Here is a 23,073-nt window from a genome sequence, read left to right on the forward strand (position 1 = left end):
GAACCAAATAACGATGGTGACCAAGCATCATCCCAGAAAAGATGGGAAAATGTATCTCCTTCCTATGCTGCCTGCATCATTGTCACTGGCCATAGTTGTCATCTTCCTCCTTCTTGTCCCTTTCTATCTATTACCATGGGCTCTGATAGATGAGCCCTCATCAACCCATCTCTCTTTCCCTTTCTTCCTTCATTCATTCCTTTGTTCCTTCCTTCCTTCCTTCAATCACTTTCACCTTCTGTCTTAGAACCGATAATAAATATCAGTTTCAAAGCAGAACAGCAAGGGCTAGTGACTTGCTGGGATCACACAGCTAAAAAGTGTCTGAAGTCAAATTTGAACCCAGGATGGGATTATACTCCCATCTCTAGACCTGACTCTCTATTTACTGAGCTGCCTAAGTATCCTGTGCCCCTGTCTTGTCCATATTACTCGTCTTGTGTACATTACATTTTGGTCATCTCCTTACCAGGCTTCTTACATTCCCATAATCATTATCACTTCTCTTCCACTGGAAAACTAAACAAGGTTTTATGTATATATTATATCATAATATAAAACTATTTCTGTCTTAGAATTGATATTAATTCCAAGACAGAATCTGAGATAAGAAGTATCTGAGCCCAGATTTGAACCCAGGACTTTCTGTCTCTAGGCCTGACTTTCTATCCACTGAGCTTCCAAGCTGCCCTGTAAGGTTATATTTCAAAATGAAAGGAATGTAAGAAGAAAATGTATTAAAATGAGAAAAGTTAAACATATGATGGTATTAAGCCATATTCTTCTTAAGGTCCTTTCTAGCTTTAACTTACATAAATGGCAAGAGGCTTTGCTTTATAATATACTGACCCAAATGCTTTTTTTAGATATATCATTAAGTACTAGTGTAAAAAAAAAGATAGTTTTTATAGCAGCATTGTTGAAAATTTGCTATAAAGTGAAATTCAAATCACGGAATTTCAAAGTTGTCAGTTATTTCAGAAATCATTTAGCCAACCCATACCAGAATAAGTCTGCCTTCAATCCATGGCAATGATGGAGAATTCACTACTTTGTAATGCAGTCAGTTTTGCTTTGGGATAGTTCTGGTTATAAGGAAATATTCCTTCTATTAAACTGAAATCAGACTCTCTGTAACTTGAACTCAAATTGATCTTAGTTCTTCCTTCTGTAGCCAAGGATAGTAAGATTTAGCACTGGAAGGGACCTCAGAGGCAATTTAGCCCAATTTAGACCATTTTGATGAGGAGACAAAGACTTAGAGATTTAGTGACTTACTCAAGGTCACACATGGAGTACGTAAGTGGAAGAGCCAGGATTTAACTTCTGTCTATATTCACATGTGTGAAAAGTCTAATCTCTGTTCTATATGTTAGCCTTTCAAATATGAAAGACTGCTATTTCCTTATCCCTCCCAAATCTTCCCTTTTCTAGGCCAGATGTTTTACCTTATCCTGATATGGCACATTCCTCAGAAATAGAATTCCAAATTTTTATCATTTTATGTTTTATTTTTGCCACCTCTTTATATCTGATAAACCCTCAGTTGATAATGGTGTCTTAATAGAAGTATAATTTTTAAAAAGTCAATGTCCTTTCAAGAAGGTCATCAGCCATTCCAAAGAACTGTGGTTCCATCCATACATGCAGGCATTATAGATTCATAGATTAGAGGATCATAGGTTTAAAGCTGGAAGGGATCTTAGAAGCTATGAAGTTCAGCTGCCTCATTTTATAGATGAGGAAACTGAGACATAGAAAATGACTTGCCCAGATCACACAAGCTAATAGGGACCTGAGATAAAGTTTGAATTTAGGTTTTCCTGACTCGAGTCCTAGCAATCTATTTATTATGCCACCTATCTGCCTCAAAGTATGCATATTTTAGTATCAGATGATCCTCATGAATCAGTGTGACCAAAGTAATCCATCCCCTGCTGTCCAATGCTTTGTTCAGCTATTCTGCAAGTAGGCTATCCTCTGATGATAGACAGTCAGACCCCACACTTGAAGACTTTTCACCAGGTTAGACCTTCTAGGGTTGCACTCTTTTAGATGATCCCTTAACATTCCAGAAACCCTTCAATATAGGGGCACCAGAAGGACTTTTAGTGGAGGTTCAAGTAGCTAAGGATGCATAAACAAATGCACTAGAAATGATCATGAAATTCTTGTTGGCATGGTATATAGAGAGCTAAATTTGGAATCAGAAGAACTAAGTTTGAATTATGCCTTAGACACCTACTGTATGCTGTCTGATAATTGTTAAGCTAATTAACTTCCCAGCCTTAAAATGGAGATATTAGCACCTATCTTGCAGGGTTGTTGTGAAGGTCAAACTAGATAATATAGGTGAAGCACTTAATAAATCTTAAAGTATTATACAAAATGATAGTTTTCCATTATTGTTCTCATCATCAATTTATTTTTGTGTCTATTTCTATATTTTTATATTGTGTCTACATGTATAGATACACATAATTTTATTGTGTATTGAGATTTGATCCTGGGACGAGGTTATTCTAAATGTATCTTTTAATCCTAAAACTTTACTTGTCCTTTGACTTATCAGCAATGCCACCAATTCTATATCCCACAGAGGTCAATGAAAGAAAGCATATCCCATATATATATATATATATGTGTATATATATATATATATAGATAGATAGATAGATACATTTTTTCAGTTGTAGCAAAGAACCAGAAACAAAGTGAGTGCCTATTGATTGAGGAATGACTAAACAAATTGGGCCATATGTAATGGAAAATTGTTTCATGAGAAATGGTGAATATAAAGAATTCGTAAAAATATCGGAAGACATATGAAGTAGTACAGAATGAAAGAAAACCAGTAGAACAGTGTAGGTGACCATCATGTAAATGAGAAGTTCCAGAAGGCAGCTATATACAAATTAATTAGAATGACATATCTTGGTCATTGAGAGAAGTTTATGTAACAATATACTTCTTGGTACAGAGATAGGTGATTCCAGATATAGACTGGTGCATATGGTCATTTTAGTGACTACTTTTATTGAGTTGTTTTTCTTTGACAAAGAGAACTGTTCAGTTGAGAAAGAAGGGCAAACCCCTCATGAAACCTCATGAAAACTTTAAAAAAATGTGAGTTATAAGATAGTCTCAAAGAAAGTATATCAGTGGAAACTATGACTTGGCATTAAAAGAGACAATGGATCTTGACTTATGTCTATGGGTAGGCTACATCTCCCTTTATGAGCCTCAGTTTCCCCATCTATAAAGGGAGGATAATAATTCCTACCTTGCCTGTCTCAAAGGACTGTTGAAAGATTCAGATGAATGTGTATGAAAGCACTTTGCACCCATAAAGCACTGTGCAAATGTGAGCTGTTCTCATTTTTACATATCAGCTTTCTTTAAAGGGCACTGCTGCCCTATTGGGGATTCATTGGTTGCCTTTTTGCATGTTTCGGTGATGCTGATGCTCAGACATTTTTTCAGAGTCATAAATAGGGCTGTCATTTCCATTTTTTGTTCTCTTTTGAAGGTTTGCATGCTCATTTAGCTGTATGAAAGAATGAAAGAGCAAATCAACACCCTCTGCGGTTGCTGAAACCCAAGGGGGAAATAGATTTGAAAGCCTGTCTAGGTAATGGGCATCTTTGGATTGTTTTGAGTTTTGCCAACTGCATATAGGCTTTGGATAAACTAGGAAGCATCCCAAGGAAGGAAGCCTTTTCTTTTGGTTCTGTTGGTTCTGTGATTTTAGGAGAAAAGATGCTTTGGGAAAAGTTCTGCCTTTAAAAAGTGAATCTCAAAGCAGGAAAGGAGTCTTATTTTGAGTTTCAACTCCAGGCTGACTCAGTGATAGCTGAAATGTTCTTTCTTCTTTTTCTCTTCTTTCTTCTCCTAGAAATGTTAGGATGCCAATTTTCTTTTTCATTGCTACTACCCCAGGGCTATGGCCTACAAACATTTTAAAAAAGTTACACTCCATATGTAAAATATTCTACATTGCACATGCATATTTTCATATTTATAAATATAGCCATAGATATATTAAAGTTATATACATTTGCCATATATATTTATTTATTTGTAATTTATTGATTTGTACTTCTGACCTAACAGTTATGCCCATTATAAAGTGTATAGAGAAATTTTTAAAAATTAACATAAGGTTAAGAAGAAATAATATTTGATCCTTGAGTCAGGAGGGAGCCACTGCATTGTATTGAGTAGAGGAGTAGCATAGTTAGACCAACTCCTTAAGAAAATTCCTTTTGTAGCTCTGGGGGAAATGGATTGGAATGAGAAATGACTTGAAGAAAAGACCAATTAGGTGATTGTTGAAGTAGTACAGGTGAGAGGTAATAAAAGACTAACCTATGGTGGTGACTGTGTGAGTAGAAAGAAGGGTTCAAATGTGAGAAATGTCAGTTGATAAATTTGTTAAGTATCTCTTATGTACTACATACTGTGTTAAGCCCTGGGGGCACAAAGAAATTCAAAAGATATTCCCTGCCTTCAAAGAGCTCACAGTCTAACTGGGGAAATAGAGAAACATCATGCAAAAATTGTGTACAAACTATACAGAGGATTTATTGGAAATAATAAACAGAAGGAAGGCACTAGAACTAAGAGGCATTGGGAAATATGTTCTTCCTGTAGACAGTAGGATTTTAACTGAGACTTGAAGGAAGCCAGGGAAGCCAGTAGACAGGGAAGAGGAGAGAGAGCATTCCAGGCATGGAGAGAGCCATTGAAAATAATTGAAGCTGAGAGATGAAGTATCTTGTAAGAGGAACAGCAAAGAGGTGGTCAGTATCACTGAACTGAAGAGCATGTGTTTAATGATGGGGAGAGGAAAAGGGGGAGAGTTGTGCAAGATCCAAAGGTGGAATTGACAAGATTCGGTAGTTATTTGAACCTGGGATATGGGATGAGAGAAAATGAGGAGTATAAGATCACACCAAGGCTGTGAAAATCTTGAGAGATCAGAAGGATAGCTATTGATAGCAAAAGGTATATTTAGAAGATGGTTGATTTTTTTAAGGGAAGGATAATTCAGTAACATCTGTAATCCAAATTTCAAACCATCTGGAACAGCTCATCCTGGATAGAGGACACAAAAAGATTTAAGTATGCCTTAAAAAAGAGGGAAAAAGAAAAGCTTCCTTACAATTACAGCTAGCTCATATTGAATTAACTGCTCTGAGAGGAAATGGTTTTTCTCTTATTAGAGATCTTTAAGCAAAGGCTGGGCGATCATTTCTGTCTCATGTTGTAGAGGACATTTTTGTTCAAGTACAGGTTGGTGTAGATAACCTCTGAAATCCTTATCTACTTTAAAATTATTTGAAACAAAGAAATAAACACCATACAGTTTTATTTTAGTTAATCCATTTCACTTTTCTGTCCCAATTCTTTTCTTCATACTATGCTTTCTGCCTGTAATTCCTACCCTCTTTTTGTCTGTTAATATTCTATCTGTCCTTTAAGGATAGTTCAAATGTCTTTCCTGATACTTCTACCTCTTACTGTTAGAAATATGATTTCTTTCCATTGACCTTGCATTATGCTTAATACTTTTCTGATTTCTTTGCCATATTTCACATTTACTAAATAGTTATTGAATATTGATGTGTGTCCTATGGTGGTACAGTGAAAGCAGTGGATTGAGAGTCATGAGTTGGGTTTGAATCTTGACTGACACTTAGTATTTGTGTTACCTTGGAAAAATCACTATCCCTTCTTAACTGGCAGTTTCCTCATATGTAAAATGGGAAGAATAATATTTGCAAATAAGAGTATATATAAATACTTCAAAAAATCTTATACTATTACATACATTTAAGCTTCTTTTTATTGTTATTATTCCTTCACCAAAATCTACTTTAATATCTCATTATGGAATGAATATGCCCTGTGTTCTTTAAGGCTATGTCAGCATCATGTAGGTCCTAGTCCTGCCAATCTGTAAAGATTCCAAGTACCAGCCCAGCAATGGGCATATGTGTGCCCTAGTTAAGAGACTAACCAAGGCAAGTTTATAGATATAATCAGGTAAGTAATAGGAAGATCAGTTACTTCACCATAACTATCAAAGACAGATTATTATTTGGGGTTCATAAAATGCATTGGGGGAGGGAATATACAAAAGATGCAATTATGAATACATGAAGCATTATTGTTGGTATTAGATTCTAAGTTCTTAATTACCTTTGTCTCTCCCCTCATTTCTGATGGTGCTCTGCCTATGTAGGCACTTTAATGTTTGTCGAATTAATGAATAGTTTAATCAGGCATCTGTAATATTCCTGACCACTTAGACCAAAAAAAAAAACCAAACCAATTCTTTTTTTAGCTTTCAAGGAATTCTTACAAACAAATACAAGACAACCTACCAGAGATAGTTCTATTTTCTTTTTCTTAAGAATGATTGCAATTATCCCTTGCTTTCAATACTGGTGGCACACAGAAATTCCATTATTATAGAAATGATCTACCCTTTTCTGAAGTTCTAGGATATGTGAAACAATCTGAAAATTCATTCAAAGCTTTAAAACTTATTATATCCAGGAGAGACAGATTTAAGATTGCTACAGTTTCTGGTTGAAGTACTTCGAGCAGAAATCCATACTCCATTAGGTTTTTGAACATTATGTGACCTTAATTTTCCAGATATTTTGCCCTTTAAATTGAAAGTAGTATTTTAATACTATTTAAGTCTTCTGAAGGGGCTTGTAATATCATAGACTTAAGTTGTGAAACATTTGAACCAAATGAAAGGTAAAATAGCAAGTGACTTAGGATTCTAGAATTTTACTTTATTTCAAAAAATAGAGTGACATAAAGATATGTATCAGATATACGTAATGTACTGAAGTTGGTGAAGAAGAAAGCTATTCGTTGGTATGTGAGGTTGTTCATGCTGTACCTTGGAAAGTATTTCATTCATTGTGTCCTTTCTTAGCTTTGATGACAATATTTCTAAGCAGTAGTCACTGTAAGTTCTGTGAAGTTAGGGGATTTACTTCTTATAAAACTATGGTCTGGGTAAAATGAAAATCTACCTGGACAATAGCAGTGGAGTTATCTCCCTCCACCAGATAAAGCTAGAAATATAAGACAGCATTGTATTACTGAGGTAACAAGGCCTGTTTGAAAAATCCTCTGTGGAAAAGGCTAGATCAAAAGAATCTTGCCCTTTCATTAGTAAATTAGGTCAGTATTTTAATAATGTACTCATTGAAAACTGTACACATTTTTTCCTGAGTAATTGATATAATATAATCCAATTCCTATCTTAGAGTTATAATAATTGAACTGAGTTCTTTGAGAGCTCTTAATTGCTTCATCCGTTTTTCTTTGTAAAATGTTGTTTAGAACCTGAATTGGCCATATAATCTTTGCTTTGGTTTGTCGTTTGCTCAGAGATATGATACTCCAAGTTTTCTTTATTAGTCTATAGAATCAGGGTTTTAAAAATATATTAGCTCTCATCTGTGTAATACTTTAGTTATGAGTCGACTATTAGGGGCATACACTTCCATGATGATTTCCCTTACACAGATTCACATTATATTTGTTAAATGCCAGATAAATTACATGACCATTTTAATGTCAAGTAATTACTGTATTGAATTGCTAGAGGGTTAGCCTTTAATGTAAGGAAGTAACTGGTGATAACATCTCTAAAGCTTTTCACAGCTATTATCAATCTTATGATGTTATACTCCTTAGCTGATACACCATATACTTCTTTTGTGCAGTTGTTCTGGTCAGTCTTGTTGCTTCAGCCTTTAAGGCCAAGCAAAAAGAAATCTTTCTTTAGAACCTGAATCCCCAGCAGGTTGCTATTTGTGGCTGGTGAGCTCAATGGGGTAGAGCCTGGTGGTCATGAGGGCAGGGTCATACTTTTCTTCTTTTTTATATCAGACAGTTTCATTCAGCTCCATTGCAAGACTACTGACCAGTTGTGAGCGCTCCACAGGGAATTAGGAGACCTGGGGTCTAGACTTGACTCTGCCTCTTACTAGCTGCATGCCTTGGGGAAATTTCAGATGTTATGCCACCTTTCCAGCTAAAGCTTATATGATTACTTTCTCGGTTATACTCCAATTGAACTGGTCTACTTCCTATTCCCAGTACATGTTCCATTCCATTTTTGCTCTCATCATCCCTATGGCCTGAAATGACCAGATTCTCCCCATCACCTATTGAGTTCATATCCATCCTTTAAAACCCAAACACTGCCTTCTCCATAAAGACTTTTATGGTTATCCCTTGTCAATAACTTCAGACCATATATACCATTTTGCATCTCTCCGATAGACATCATATATTTTATTCAATCAGTAAGCAAGCATTTATTTATTACCTATTATATGCCAGAGACTTTGCTAGGCTCTTAATATATAAATATAAAGAACAAACAAAATTTACCCTCAAGGAACTTACATTCTAGTTTGGGTTTGTGTCCTATATATTCAAGTCTTACTCTGAAGAATTAAGTTTATGTGCCCTATCTCCCTAGTGGAGGGTAAGTGCCATAAGGGCAGCAACCATGACAGGGATCACACTTCTGGGTATAGCTGGCCTTTCATACATGCTTATTGAACTGGGCAGAATTGCTAAAGTCCAGGATTTATATAAATATATGTAATATATATTAATATATATGTATATATAAAATCTCCAGTATAAATACACATACACACACACACACGCTCCTATGCCTCCAAACCTTGCCAAGATGGGGCCTCTAGTGGGTAATGTGTGTGTGGGGAAGGGGATAGGGCCTTTGCAACCCCCCCCAGTAGTTATATATATATATATATGCATATATATGTATACATACATATGTAATTTAAGGTTAATTAAGAATATTTTTCCACGGTTACAAGATTCATGTTCTTTCCCTCCCCTCCTCCCACCCCCTCCCATAGCCAATGAGCAATTCCATTGGGTTTTACAATGGTCATTGAGCAAGACCTATTTCCATATTATTAATATTTGCACTAGGGTGATTGTTTAGAGTCTCCCAGTAGTTACATATTTAAAGCAATCCTGTATTCTGGTCCCATCCATCTCCTGGTGGGAGCCTGGATGCAGGGAGCTCCAGCCCTGTCCAGTCAATCCTGACTCTGTCTTCTGGTATCTGAGTCACAGGAGGAGACTTCCCAGGTTGAAAGCTCCAGAACTCACTCAGACCCTCAGGCTGGGCCATGTCCAGATGAGCTCAGATGGGGAGGAGGAAGGTAGAACTGGAGAATTCCTTAGAGCTTTGGCCCCTTCCAGGAAGAGAAGAGGGACAGGAACCTAGCTCACCCAACATCTTCCTCCAGCCCTGCATGACCTGGAGATGGTCATTCCACTAAAGCTGGCATGAAGGGATGCTTTGGGCTAGATGGTAAATGTCTCCAGTGAGGGGCAGACCCCTAATTCCAGCTCCTCTTCCAATTAGTGGTCTTGGTAGAAAGTAGTCTGAAACTCTAGGCAGGACTGTTGCTTGGGGGTGGTGGGATGGGGAAGGAAGCCAGCTTCTTTTTCAAAAACACATTGAAAGGGAAGGGAAAAGGAATGGTGGGGGTGGTAGGACAGGGTGCAGTGCCAGGGAAGACAATTGTATTAGAAAAGGTTTTATTTGTGAGATTTTTTGACACTTGAGATTGGTAGGTTTTATATATTTGGGTAATGGCTGTCCAGAAAAATTAAAATTTTAATCTTTATATCATTATTCTTTCTTTCTTTCTTTCTTTCTTTCTTTCTTTCTTTCTTTCTTTCTTTCTTTCTTTCTTTCTCTCAATCATAACAGTTAATTGTTTCACATTTTTTAAGGGATGATATGGCTTTGGCAGTTAGATAAAACTGGAAACTTTCTCATGATTAGGTTTTTCTTATTTAACCTTTAAGCTTGTTTGAAGCTTTTAATTGCATTAAAAGCTAATATTGATGTTTCTGGAGTGTCTTAAAAAACAAACAACTCTCTATATGCCACAATAGTCAAACCTTTTTAATGGTGCATCTGTGTTGCCCCCTTGAATGGGCAAACAAAGCCCAATTCAGCAATTGCCCATATTTTTGGCAAACTAAATAGTAGTGTTCTGAGTCTGATATGTTATTCTCATTAGGGTCAGGGAATACCCTTTGAAAGCACTCAGAGTATATTCAAAAGACCTTTACAGCCTTTTGTGGTAATTGAAATACCTGCTGAGTGCAGAAATAGCCCACACACATGTCAGAAACCATGCCTTTCACATGAATACTGAGGGAAAAATTAGAAAAACTCATTTGATTAATTTAAAAAATATCATGTCCTCATTTCCCCCTGAGTTCCATATTGTTTTTATCTTTTCTATAAACTTTTAAATGTACTTAATTTAATTTTTATATCATAATAGTAAAAATGTTGCCTTTTTGTTTTATTTCATGGTGTTAATGATGGCAAAATAATAGATCTTTGTCTCTGTGTAGATGTGTTAGATCTGTTCTGTGTCCAAAGCTGGACCCTAACCCTTAAATATAAGCCTTTGGTAACAAGGGGAATTGAGCCAAAATGTCTGGATATAGAGATCAATATAGTATCATTAATAGAATTATATTGCCAAAAAGAAAGAAAGTGATGATTCTCCTGTCCTCCACCTTGGTCAGAACATTCCAAATTCTTAGAATCTTCTGTTTAGCTCTCAACATATTTTTGATGGGGATTTTGAAGATTTGGTGCATACCACAAAGAGGATGAACCAGGGAGTTGGGTAGCTGAGAAGTCAAAGTTTATGGGAAAATCATTTGTGAAGAAAATGGTGATGTTTCGGTAGACTGGAGAAGACAGGGTTTAAGGAAACCATGATCTCAACTTGCTTAAAATCTCTGGACTCCAGTTCCCTCATCTGTAAAATTAGGAATTTGGATTAGATAATTTATAAGGTCATTTTACCTCTAAAACTCTGATTCTATGATTCAATGAAGTTTTTGAAGGGCTTGATAGATAGAAGTATTAGATTTTACAAAATCACAGAATTTGTGAGTTAAAAGGGTTCTTAGTGGTCATCTAGGCCAACTTATACTTGAAAGTAATCCTAAATATACAAATTGCCACCTAGCCTCTTTTTGAATACCAACAATCAGGGTAAACTCATCAACTTTTCAATACAGATCTAATTATTGGAAAGTATGCCCAGTTCCTTTGATCAGTCCTCATGTCTTGAATTCATCATGCCTTTCATCATCAATGAATGCCTTCCTCTGACCACTCTTCACTTTATCAATTGCCTTCTTTAACCATGGTACCTAGAATTGGATATAATACTCGAGGTTTGAAGTCTGTTGAGGGCAAAAAACTGGAACAAAATACTGGCTCCACAATCTTGGAAGTTATTTCCTTGATAATATAGCTTAAACTCACATTAACTATTTTGGTTGCCACATTACACGATGGGCTCATACTGAATTTTTAATCTATTAAAACACAGATATTTTACAGAACAAGTCCTCTATGTTCATGCCTTACCCATTTTACACTTGTGGCATTGATTTTTATTATATCCATGTGCAATATCCCCATTGAATTTCATCTTATTAGATCCATCAAGTACGTTAGCCTGTCAAGATAATTTTGGATACTGATACTGTCATGCATTTGTGTTAGTTATTGCATCTTTGTGCCATCTACAAATTTGATGAGCATTCCGTTTATCCCTTTAGCCAAGTCAATATTATATAACACGTGGTCAAGTACAGAACACTGAAATACTCCACTGAAAAACTCTTATCATGGTGCCATTGAACTATTAACAACTATTCTTTAGCCTAGCTATTCATTCAGAATCCATTTAGGTGTAATATCTACTATACATCTTTCCCATATTCTCCTAAGAATAGTGTGGGATATATTATCAGTACCTTTGTTAAAAATTTAGATAAACCATAATATTCCCCTTATTTGTTAGTATAATAAGCTTCTGAAAAAGCAAAGGAAATTGTCAATCTGGCATGACCTATTTTTTTTTGTTTTTTTTAAAAATATATTTTATTTGATCATTTCCAAGCATTATTCGTTAAAGACATAGATCATTTTCTTTTCCTCCCCCCCACCCCCCATAGCCGACGCGTAAGTCCACTGGGCATTAGATGTTTTCTTGATTTGAACCCATTGCTTTGTTGATAGTATTTGCATTAGAGTGTTCATTTAGAGTCTATCCTCTGTCATGTCCCCTCAACCTCTGTATTCAGGCAGTTGCTTTTTCTCGGTGTTTCCACTCCCATAGTTTATCCTTTGCTTATGAATGGTGTTTTTTTCTCCTGGATCCCTGCAAGTTGTTCAGGGACATTACACCGCCACTAATGGAGAAGTCCATTACGTTCGATTATACCACAGTGTATTAGTCTCTGTGTACAATGTTCTCCTGGTTCTGCTCCTCTCGCTCTGCATCACTTCCTGGAGGTTGTTCCAGTCTCCATGGAATTCCTCCACTTTATTATTCCTTTTAGCACAATAGTATTCCATCACCAACATATACCACAGTTTGTTCAGCCATTCCCCAATTGATGGGCATCCCCTCGTTTTCCAGTTTGGGGCCACCACAAAGAGCGCAGCTATGAATATTTTTGTACAAGTCTTTGTGTCCATTATCTCTTTGGGGTACAGACCCAGCAGTGCTATGGCTGGGTCAAAGGGTAGATATTCTTTTGTCGCCCTTTGGGCATAGTTCCAAATTGCCCTCCAGAATGGTTGGATCAGTTCACAACTCCACCAGCAATGAATTAATGTCCCTACTTTGCCACATCCCCTCCAGCATTCATTACTTTCCTTTGCTGTTATGTTAGCCAATCTGCTAGGTGTGAGGTGATATGGCATGACCTATTTTTGATGTATTATGGAATCACCACTTTCCTTTCTAGATATTCTCCAACTATCTCTTTAATGATCCATTCAAGAGTTTTCCTAGTAATTTAAGTCAAGATTATAGTTTCTGTTCTCTTTTGAAAATCAGGACATTTGTCCTCTAGTCTTATGGTACCTTGCTTGTTTTCTGTGATCTTTCTAATATCATTGACAATATCTTAGCAATCACTGCCAATTCTTTTAGTACTTGAGGACATATTTCATATGAGCCATGTGATTAGAATTCATCAAAGGCTGCTAAGTCCTCTCATATTTTTTCTTTTATTACCTTTGGGAGTATAAGGGTTATAAATTGATGGTTACCAAAACGTGTAGGAATTAAATTTTAATGGTTTGACTAAAATATATGAAAATTAGAAATAATATAGTAGTCATAGATTTAAAGTATTATTGCTCAAAGCTGAAATGACTTTTAATAGCTTTTATTTACAAAAGAGGTGGAAAAAGAGAAAGTAGAGAAATACAGAAAGGTAGAGAAGACATTTAGCCTATCAATCTAAATATTTCTCCAGTGCTTGACTCATCTAGGACTTGTTGACCTTCAGCTGGAATTAAACTCTCTCCAGAAGACAGGAAAGGAAAGCCAGCTATTTACTCACCCAAGTTCCCTCTAAGAGGTAGGCCAAAATGATGACTCAATCTGAAGATGATTCCTGAGGCCAACTTTCTTCTTGAAGCCGACTTTCTTCTTGAAGATGACTTCTTTCTTGAAGCTGACTTCCCAGCCCCAGAAATTCAGGGCCTTTTATGGTGCCTTCTTGTCCCTTCCCCCCTCTTCACAGGGGCCAATTACAATTTCTAAATTGCCTAGATACTGCCCAGGGGAGCAGTATATGTGAGATCCACTTTTCACCTTCTGGAGGAGTAAATTCTCATCAAAAGGGTTTACAGATTCCTGGCTGATTGAGTTTCTGAGTGTGAATTCTCCAAGTGGTTTGGAACTCTTCTGCATAGTTCAAACTTTTGTTGATTCAATCAAAAGGTAGACAAGGAGAGTTAATCCTGTCTTCACAATCTAGTAAGGTACTAAGTAGGAGTAATTAAGTTATTGTTAACCAAAATGTTAACTCCAACTAGGCAAAGAGAAAAAAGGATTCCCTTTTTACAAGTGTAAACTCAGAATAGACAAAGAGAACCAAGACTTTCCTCTCACAGTAGCAACACCTTCTGTAATCATCTTTATTCTGCCAATTCTAGTGTAAAGCATTATTTAGCAGTAGGCATTTAGTAAATGCTTATTTCCTTCCACTTGCCTTGTTGTCAACTATCATTGACCCACATCCATAGATATCTATATTTTTTACTACTTTTTATAATTGTTTCCCTTCATGTCTTTAGAATTTTGTTCTTGGGCATCTCCTATTCCTCCTGGACTGTCTTCTCTTGAAGTCCATGGAATACAATATATTGTTCCTCTTAACCTTTTGGAATCTGCTTTCTCTAAATCTGGGGTACATGTTAGGTAATGTTCAGACCTTCTCTCCTCTGTCATAGATGTTAGGTGGGAATGATCACCTTCCCCTCAAGGTTCCCAATACTTTTGCTCCAGCACCCTGTTCCTCCCTGATAGCGAGAATCAAATCCAGAATTTCCTCCTGCTGGTTCCTCCATCTTTTGAAGGATAAAATTATCACTGTCATGTCAAGATGTTATTAGCTACTCTGCTTTTGGTGATGAGAGGACTCTAGCAGATTTCAGATAAGTCACTGGCATACCAGTGCCTTTGTGCCTGGCCTATGATCTGTTTTCCAAACTCCTCCTCTACTCTTTCTGTCAAAGTGGTTTATAGTATACTAAAATGACAAAATCGTTTCTCTTCATCCCTTCTGTGTCCTTCACCCAAATATTATACACCCTCCCCATTTTCCTCCTACTGTTCCTAGATTTCTTCACATTAACATATTTTATCAATATATAGTACAGTCTCACATGCCTCTTTACCTATTCTAGTTGAACAAGATATTGCCATCTAGAGCTATATTCCAGTCATGAATTTCATCCCAGTAAGTCTCAATGATTCCTATGAGGTCAAATTTACATACTCACATAAGGTCTTATAGGTCTTTAGTTTGTTGCCTAGACTTTGGTCATGTGATTGGGTTTTACTGCTTGTCTCTGTTTTTGAATTTTGATTCTTGTAAATTTTCTGGGCGTCCAATTTTTTTCCTTCCTTCCTTGCTTGCTTGCTTGCTTGCTTCCTTCCTTGCTTGCTTCCTTCCTTCCTTGCTTGCTTGCTTCCTTCCTTCCTTCCTTCCTTCCTCCCTCCCTCCCTCCCTCCCTCCCTCCCTCTTTCCCTCCTTCCCTTTCTTCCTTCCTTTAGATTTGTTCAGCTTGGTCCCACAAGAACTAAGGCCACATGATTCAAGGTCTTTAGCAGAGGAATGGGCTGCCTTAGGAGATAATGAGCTCTTATCTCTGGAGATGTTTGATAGAGGTTGAATTATCACTTTTGTAGAAGGGATTTGTGCTTCTGGAAAAGGTTGTATTAATTGTAGTCAAGAGAGGCCTCCTGACTCTGATATTTTCTGATTTTTGTTTGATTCAAAGCCATTACCATTCCTAGATAATATACATATACATATTATACATAGAAAGTCTTCATATTTACTCCCTACTGATAAGGGCACAATATGTTTATTTTCATAGTTGAAACACATTTCATTCTGTTTTCTGGTTTGAATTTCAAGGAGAGTTTTTAAAATTTATATTTTATTTTTATTCTTTAGCTGACACCAAACAAAATGCAATTTCTTCATAAAGAGGACAACAGAAAAAGAACATACGTGAAACAGCTGGTTTTTCTTTTAAAACGTTTAACATTCAGCATGTAGCTTCAAAGCTGTTCTGCTTGTTGGGGCTTCTTTCTGACTATTCTCTTCTTTGAATTAAAAAAGGATGTCTCGATGATCTTTTTCTTCGACTATATCTCTATCCTCTGTCTTATTTTTCTTCCCCCTTTACAAAAAATAAAAGAATAGAAACTCAGGGAATGTTTTGGGAAACTGTAACAGTGTTACTAGATAATACTAGAGTTGGGCTAGCTGAACTGAAATCCCTTTCAACTTAAAGATTTTGTAGTTTGTTCTAAGTATAGATACATGCAGAAAAATTCCCATGGTGAGATTATATATATGCCAGAGTGTAATTTTTCTAATAATGATAGCTTTGGGAATGAACTGGAAAATGATTAATTTTTCATTGATTCTTTTGCTTAGGTAATGGGGATTACACCTGATGGAAGTGCTGTTTCATGAATGTACTCACTTTCTTGTAAACCAGGTGAGTACACTACTTTAAAAAAAATCTTTAAATTTTGATTACTCTTCAATGCAAATATATTTTCTTTCTCTAAGACTGCCTTCTTCAAGTTGCGTTTGCTTCTCCAAAAAGGCTGACTTCTTATAAATTAATATAGGTGGTTTGCTCTGAGTTCACTTATCCAATTAGATATACATTTGTTAATCTGGAAAAAGGAGGACAGATAGACTTTTCAAGGAGTTTGTTAATGTAAATTTACTACCATCAGGACTTATTTCATGACTTATTAATTAATATTATTGTCAAAGTGTTAGAGATGCCACAAGTGGTACTATCATACTGGAATTTTGAGTTGAAAGAGGATGAAGGCATATCAAAGTACTACTGTGTAGTGATTAGGAAGCCTGGGGCTGATTCAAGTTAGACTTTTAACTCTTCTTCTAGTCAAGAGGGAGCTTTCTTCTGTTACCTTCCATAATTTCTCTTGCTGCTCCTTTTCCTAGAACTTAGATATATGCCAAAGTTCTGCCCTTGGCCTTATCATCTTTCAATGTGATTATTATTATCTAATTTTAATTATATTTACTTGTGTAGTTGTCTCCTTCATTAGACTAAGTATTTCATTGGTAGAAATTATATTCATTTATTTTCATTTCTCCCTCAGTGCTTAGCATTGGAGTACATTGTAAATTGTAGGAACTTAAGAAATGAATACTGAATGAATGAGGATATTACATGACACTCACTTACAAAGTTTCCTCTACTGAGAAGAGAGATATTTTTCTTTAATAGCTTAAATCATGCCCTGGCACCAGGCCATTATGTGTCTTGACTTATAGCTTCCAAAAAACACATTTTAAATCCCAATATGTTGTTTTTAAAATTGATCAATCATTAATAAACCTTTATTAAGCACCTACTATGTGTCAAGTACTGGAATAAATGATTATAAAATTCTTAACCCCTAAAGTGTTAACACTTCAGAGGAGCTATTCATTGAGAAAAAAATAATAATAGCTCATGTTTGTGTAACACTAAATGTCTTTCTCCAGTTTCCACTCAAATTGGAAGGATCATCCTCCAAAAGGTGAATGACAATCCTAAGGATAATCCTGAGGGAATGGATTTTTAAGTATTATTACTTATGAATATCCCCAACCAGTTTACTTGATAGGCAATCATCCAGTAGTTTAAATTAGCTTGTGGCAATGTACATTTGCTAAATAGGTATATTCAGAACAATCAATATAAAACATTCCCTCCAAAAGAGAATATCTCCTTTTGCTAACACTAGATTCCTGGGCTCAGTCTTCTTGTAAGAATGGTGGTCTTGTGGAGAAAGGACTTTTAGTAATAAGAAGCTATGATGTATGAAAAATGGAAGCAATTCAAAAAGAAATCTCTAGACTAATGTTTTCCAAACTAGTTTGACTATAATATACTTTTAGGCTTGAAATTTATTAAGAAGCATAACTGTCTATTGGGAAGGTTCTAGGGGACTGAAATACCTCTAAAAAAAGAGAAATACCACAAAAAATCTGCTTGTAAAACCAAAATTAAGCCTATTTTAGACTAAAATTGCCAGAAATAATATTTTTGATTCCTGCATAATTACAGGTTTTAGAAGAAAAAATGCTACTCATATCAATATTTTTAACCCTTATCTTCCACATTAGAATCAATACTTTGTATTGGTTTCAAAGCAGAAGAGTGGTAAGGGCTAGGGAATTGGTGTTAAGTGACTTGCCCAGGGTCACATAGCTATGAAGTATCTAAGACCAGATTTGAACCTCTAGGTCTAGCTCTCAATCTACTGAGCTACCTAGCTGCCCCTTTATCAATAGGCATTTTTAAGGAATCCCTATTTCTATCATGCAAAACACAGGGTTTCCATGAGCACAGGAAATGTCATAGGCACTCTTTTAGATTAAGTAATTATTGAATACTGTCTCCTCAGTGACAATTCAGATTCCTTTCCCTAAGGAACATCTTTTCAGTTTTACCATGCCATATAGGGTACAGAACCACTTGCACAAATGAAAAGTGTGATTTTGTTGGAGTTAGAAGTAGGAATAATTGGGACTGTGTTCTTCTAAGCAGGACTATTGTGAAGTATTTTACTATTTATTGAACCAGTTGGAGGGGGCGGGTTGGAGCAAACAGTTGCCCTGGTAAAAGCATTGGATTTAGAGTCACAATTCCTTGGGTCAAATCATGATTTCTTGATCTTCAGTATGTCACTTCATTTCTATGGCTTCCAAATCAATAAGACAAGTCAAGCATTTATTAAACACCTGCTATGTTCCAGGCCCTGAGCTAAGCACTGAGGATACAAAGACAGAAATAACAGTCTCTGCTGTCAAGAAGCTCACAGACTAATGGGAGAGACAATATGCAGACAACCCTGAATAAACAAAATATATCCAGTATAAATTGGAGATAACCTTAGAGGGAAAGCAAACACTGGTATTAAGGGATCAGGAAAGTCTTTTAGAGAGTGGAATTTTTAACTGGGACCTAAAGAAAGTCAAGGAAGCCAGGAGGCACTCATTCTAAGCATTGAAAACAACCATAGAAATGAAGTGTAAGTGTATGTGAGGAACAGTAAGGAGACCAGTAACATTGACTTGTAGAGTACATTGGAGAGGGTAAGGTGTAAGAAGAATGGTGATGTAGAAAGGGCCAAGTTATGAAGGACTTCAAGAGCCAAACAGAATATTTTATATTTGATCCTGGAGGTAATAAGGAGTGACTAGGATTTATTGAATGCATATATGAGTTTGCATTTATGTGTGATGTTGTGATGTGGTCAAACCTGCATGTTAGGATGGTTGCTTAGGGACTTGAGAAGAGGATGGGAATAGAATAGAAAGAGAATTGTGGCAAGGAGACCATCTAGCAGGCAATTGCAATAGTTGAGATTTGAGGTACCCCATGAGGTGCATGGAAATGAATAAGCTGAAGATTGAGAGATTAGACTGTTAGAGGTAGCAAATATATTGAAATTCTCTAGTATAAGGGCAGAAGTTGGGGAAGAGAGTAAGTCAGGCACTGAGTCTGTTGAGGAAGGAAAAAGATTACCTGGAGGTCATTAGATAATAGTTACCAGAATCTTAATTATTTAATGCTATTAATTGAATGAACTTCAGAGGATAAAGAGTTATTTGTGTGATATCCTAGAAACAGTTTTGTGGATCAAGGAATACTCCAAATCTTCAACAAAACAAATGAGTGGGGATGGATGGTGGTAGTGAGGTGGTAAAATTTGAGTGAAAGTGCAATCAGTCCTCGTAGAAATAGCTACATGAGCAGTGCCTTCAGGAGGGAATAAAGCTTTTGTGAATGCAATAAAATGGAAGATACAAAAAGGAAAAAGATTTAAGATGAAAGCAAGCTTGTTATCTATGGTATAGGGATTCCACAGAGCACAGTGAGCTTGAGTATTTTTTGAGTGGAACATTGAAGATATCAAGGGTTGGATTGAGGGTGATGGTAATATAGCAATAAACAGAGGGGGTGGTGGAGAATAGAGTTTAAATAAGGAGAGGATGGATTCACAATCACTGGGATGGGAGGTTATTAGGGGAAGGAGAATGTTCATCATTGATGATTGAATTCAGGGAGGTTATCATTGCCCCTAGCTTAGAAGTGTAATCCATTTTCCCCATCTATAAAATGAGGAGATTTGACTAGATAAATTTTCTTCAAATTCTAGAGATCCTCAACAGGATCAGAAAGACCCTTGCTTCCAAGATCTGTCTTATAGTAAAAGTGAGTGATATTCTTATAATCAAGTATTAAGGTAGAAGTGAGAATACTGTGGGCATATAAGATGTGAGAGATGTATAGACTAATTCAGTCCCATATAGGACTTAAGTGTGAGGTGCTAGTAAAATATTCAGGAAGAATTATAGTGTCACAGAATTTGAAAGTTGAAAAGGAACTCAGTGGCTTTCTCATCCAACCCATGTATGAAAAAGGAATCCTCAGTAAAACATACCATAAAAAGAAAGTGGGACATGCTAATAGCCTAGAACTCAGAAGAGAGGTCAGGGTTATGTTCTGAGATGACAGGAAATCTCCCATTCATATTCTTAGAGAGGTAGGGAGCTTGTATATTCATAAAGGGATGAGACTAATAGTCCTATGAGTTATTACTATGGCTCTGCTTAAGGAGAAAGCTGTTGGTTTCAAGTTATTGAACATTCAACAAAAAGTTTCCTTTCTCCTAATATCCAAAAAGTATATAGTGGAACTTAGCTGCTCTGGATGAGGCTCCCTTCTTTTTCATATAGAAATGTCTGGGTAGCAGGATAGAGTAAGAGAATTCATGTGGCCTTGAAAATCCACCAAGTCAAAGGGGGCCAGATCTGCCCAAGGATGACAGTTTTTCTGACTTTAGTGGACCAGGAAGCTGTTTCAGGGAATGTGTGGTGAATCTGGTTCCAGGGATGTTTGTTTTCTTTTAGAGAAAGCTAACACCTAAGATTAGGGAAAGAGAAAGATCCTCTCCATATTGTAAATGCAAGGAAAGAAACTGCATCAAGAAAATGCTGATAAAGATTTATCTTATCCCAAAGAGGCCTGGCATCAGGAAATAGGAAGAAGTCTAAGTCGGGAGATGGTTGGTGCCACATAAATTTGGCAAGTAAATAGGACCTCAGTATGTACACTAAAGTTTAGGGTTAGTTTCAGACTATGAGAGGTTTGGAAGTAAGGGACAAGGCAGGAATCTAGTACAAGAGAAGATATCAAGATATCAAATAGGGACTTATCCAAGGTAAGGTGATTGATTCTCTGTAAGAAGGTTCAAAACAAAATTTAGTCCCTGGAACTTGATTCAATGTAAGGATATGGTCATATGGAATAGAATATGGTCATAAAAAATAAGACAAAAAATTCAGTTACGAGAAGAGGAAGATGACATCAAAGTAGCATCGTCAAACAGTAAGGCTGCTTTAATTCTAGGTCTCTCTGATAATCATAGTCTGATGGATATCCACCTTCAGATTCACACCACTGAAATACTGGAAGAGCTCCAAGGTAGTATTCTCAGGATAGAGAGGGAGAGGAAAATCACAACTTCCAGATAGTGTGATGACACTAAAATGATATTCAGAATCATATCATTAAGGTTTGAATCCTGTCTTTGCTACTTATTCCTTGTGTTATCCTGGGCAAGTGTTTGACCATTCTGCTCTTCAGTTTCTTTATTTCTAAACTTAGGAGATTGTACTAGAATCTCCAAGATATATTCCCACTCAAAATCCCTATTAACTGTTTGAAGGAACTGGGAAAGATTATAGATAGAAGAGAGGATGTAGGAGGGATTAAGATTGCTGACTTCTAGTATTTGAAAAGTGCTCACATATGAATTACTTTAGTCCTGCTTTGCCCTAGAGGACAAAACTAACAACAATGAACTTCTGTCCCAGGGAGGTTGCTTTGGGATCAAGGTAAAGAAAAGCTTCCTAAGAATTAGGGCAGTACAAAAGTAGAATAGGATAATTCAGAGAGAGGTTTTCAAGTAGAAATAAGATGATCACTTATTGAGGATATTGTTTAAAGAGCTGTTGCTCAGGTAGGGTTGGGCTGAGAAGACTTATGAAACTCTTTTTAACTGTGAGTCAATGGTTCAAGATTCTTATAGTTTTCTTTGTTTTGGGGTTGGTTTTATCCCAGTCTGAGAATGTAGATGCAGTTGTTACTACTTTTTTTTTAATGATATGGGATCAGGTCATTAGAAGGAGATCCAAAAGAAAGCTTGAGAGAAGTTAGATCTGGATCTATAGGTAATAACAAGGGCAAAAGACATGCACACTGACTCCATTCTACAGACAACCTCTGAATACTTTGAGGTGTTGGCTTCCACTTTTCCTTCTCCTAATCTGAACTATTTTGTGTTTTAAACATGAGAGGTAACTTACAGGAAAATATGGCATAAATGGTAGATACTTATGAAATGAAGATACTTATAATCAGAAAATGATATAGACAAGTTATATAGTAAGAATGAGATAACTAAATAGGCCAAAATATTTCATTAGTATCCAGAAAGTGTCAAAATTTCTAGTGTGTTGGATATTTCCATGGGGAAGGATCATTGGGTATTGTGGATAAGAATCAAACAATATGAGAAAGCTATGTTTTTATTTGTACCAGTGGATAGAATATTTGCATGTATTTTGTTGAAGTATTGAAGCATGAGTCAATTCATAAATTGTACAATGGGTCTCAGAGAATCAATGTAAACAAAATGTCTAGATGAGGAATTTGGAAGAGTCAAGGTATTGGGTATACTTAATTAGAAGGGTGGTAGTGGAGGACTTCCGGTCAAGATGGCGGCTTAGAGGTAACAAAAGTTTAGACCTCTGAAAACCCTTCCTTACCAATCACAAACTGAATGCTCCTAGGGCACCAAAATTCAAACTGAACAACAGGACAGAGCCAGGGAACCCTCCTTCTGGACTTGGATCAAAAGGAACACCTCCCAAAAACCAGAATCCTAGATCACTCGGATCTAAGGGGAAGGCAGAAGGAAGGTCCCAGGACCCATCCCCCCGAACCCAGAGCGCTGAGCCCATGGCAGCAGCGGGAACCTCAGGGCCAGCAAAAGGGCCTCAGGGCCAGCTATTCTGAAGGGCACACCTTGAAAGCAACCTGAGCCAGTCTCGGGGGCGCCCAACACAGACGGCAGGGAAACAGAGAAAGACAGGGGGAGCCGGTAGCCCACTGGCTGGGTCCTTCCATCTGAGTCTCACTGGAGGTTCCTGCTTCAGGGCACATCCAGTCCAACCCAGCTGAACCTAATCCCATCAGGAGCCCTCAGAGCTCAGGGAGGCCAGGACCCCTCCCCCCTTAGAGTGCAGGGTCTTCTGAAAGAACAGAAACCTCAGGGCTGGCAAAGGCACTGAGGTACCTTA

The 23,073-nt window shown here is 36.8% G+C and overlaps 1 protein-coding gene across 8 annotated transcripts in view; it reads left to right on the plus strand.

Annotated features, from left to right (window-relative positions):
- STK33 (serine/threonine kinase 33) overlaps positions 1–23,073 on the plus strand; it is a 331,524-nt gene that overhangs the window by 102,741 nt on the left and 205,710 nt on the right. For all 8 annotated transcript variants that reach the window (XM_056802155.1, XM_056802154.1, XM_056802150.1 and 5 more), the window contains exon 2: positions 16,108–16,171. The gene's annotated coding sequence lies outside the window, so the exon portion shown is untranslated. The remainder of the gene's footprint in view (positions 1–16,107; positions 16,172–23,073) is intronic.

Source organism: Monodelphis domestica, chromosome 6 (assembly GCF_027887165.1).
Source record: "Monodelphis domestica isolate mMonDom1 chromosome 6, mMonDom1.pri, whole genome shotgun sequence".
Lineage (NCBI taxonomy): Eukaryota > Metazoa > Chordata > Mammalia > Didelphimorphia > Didelphidae > Monodelphis > Monodelphis domestica.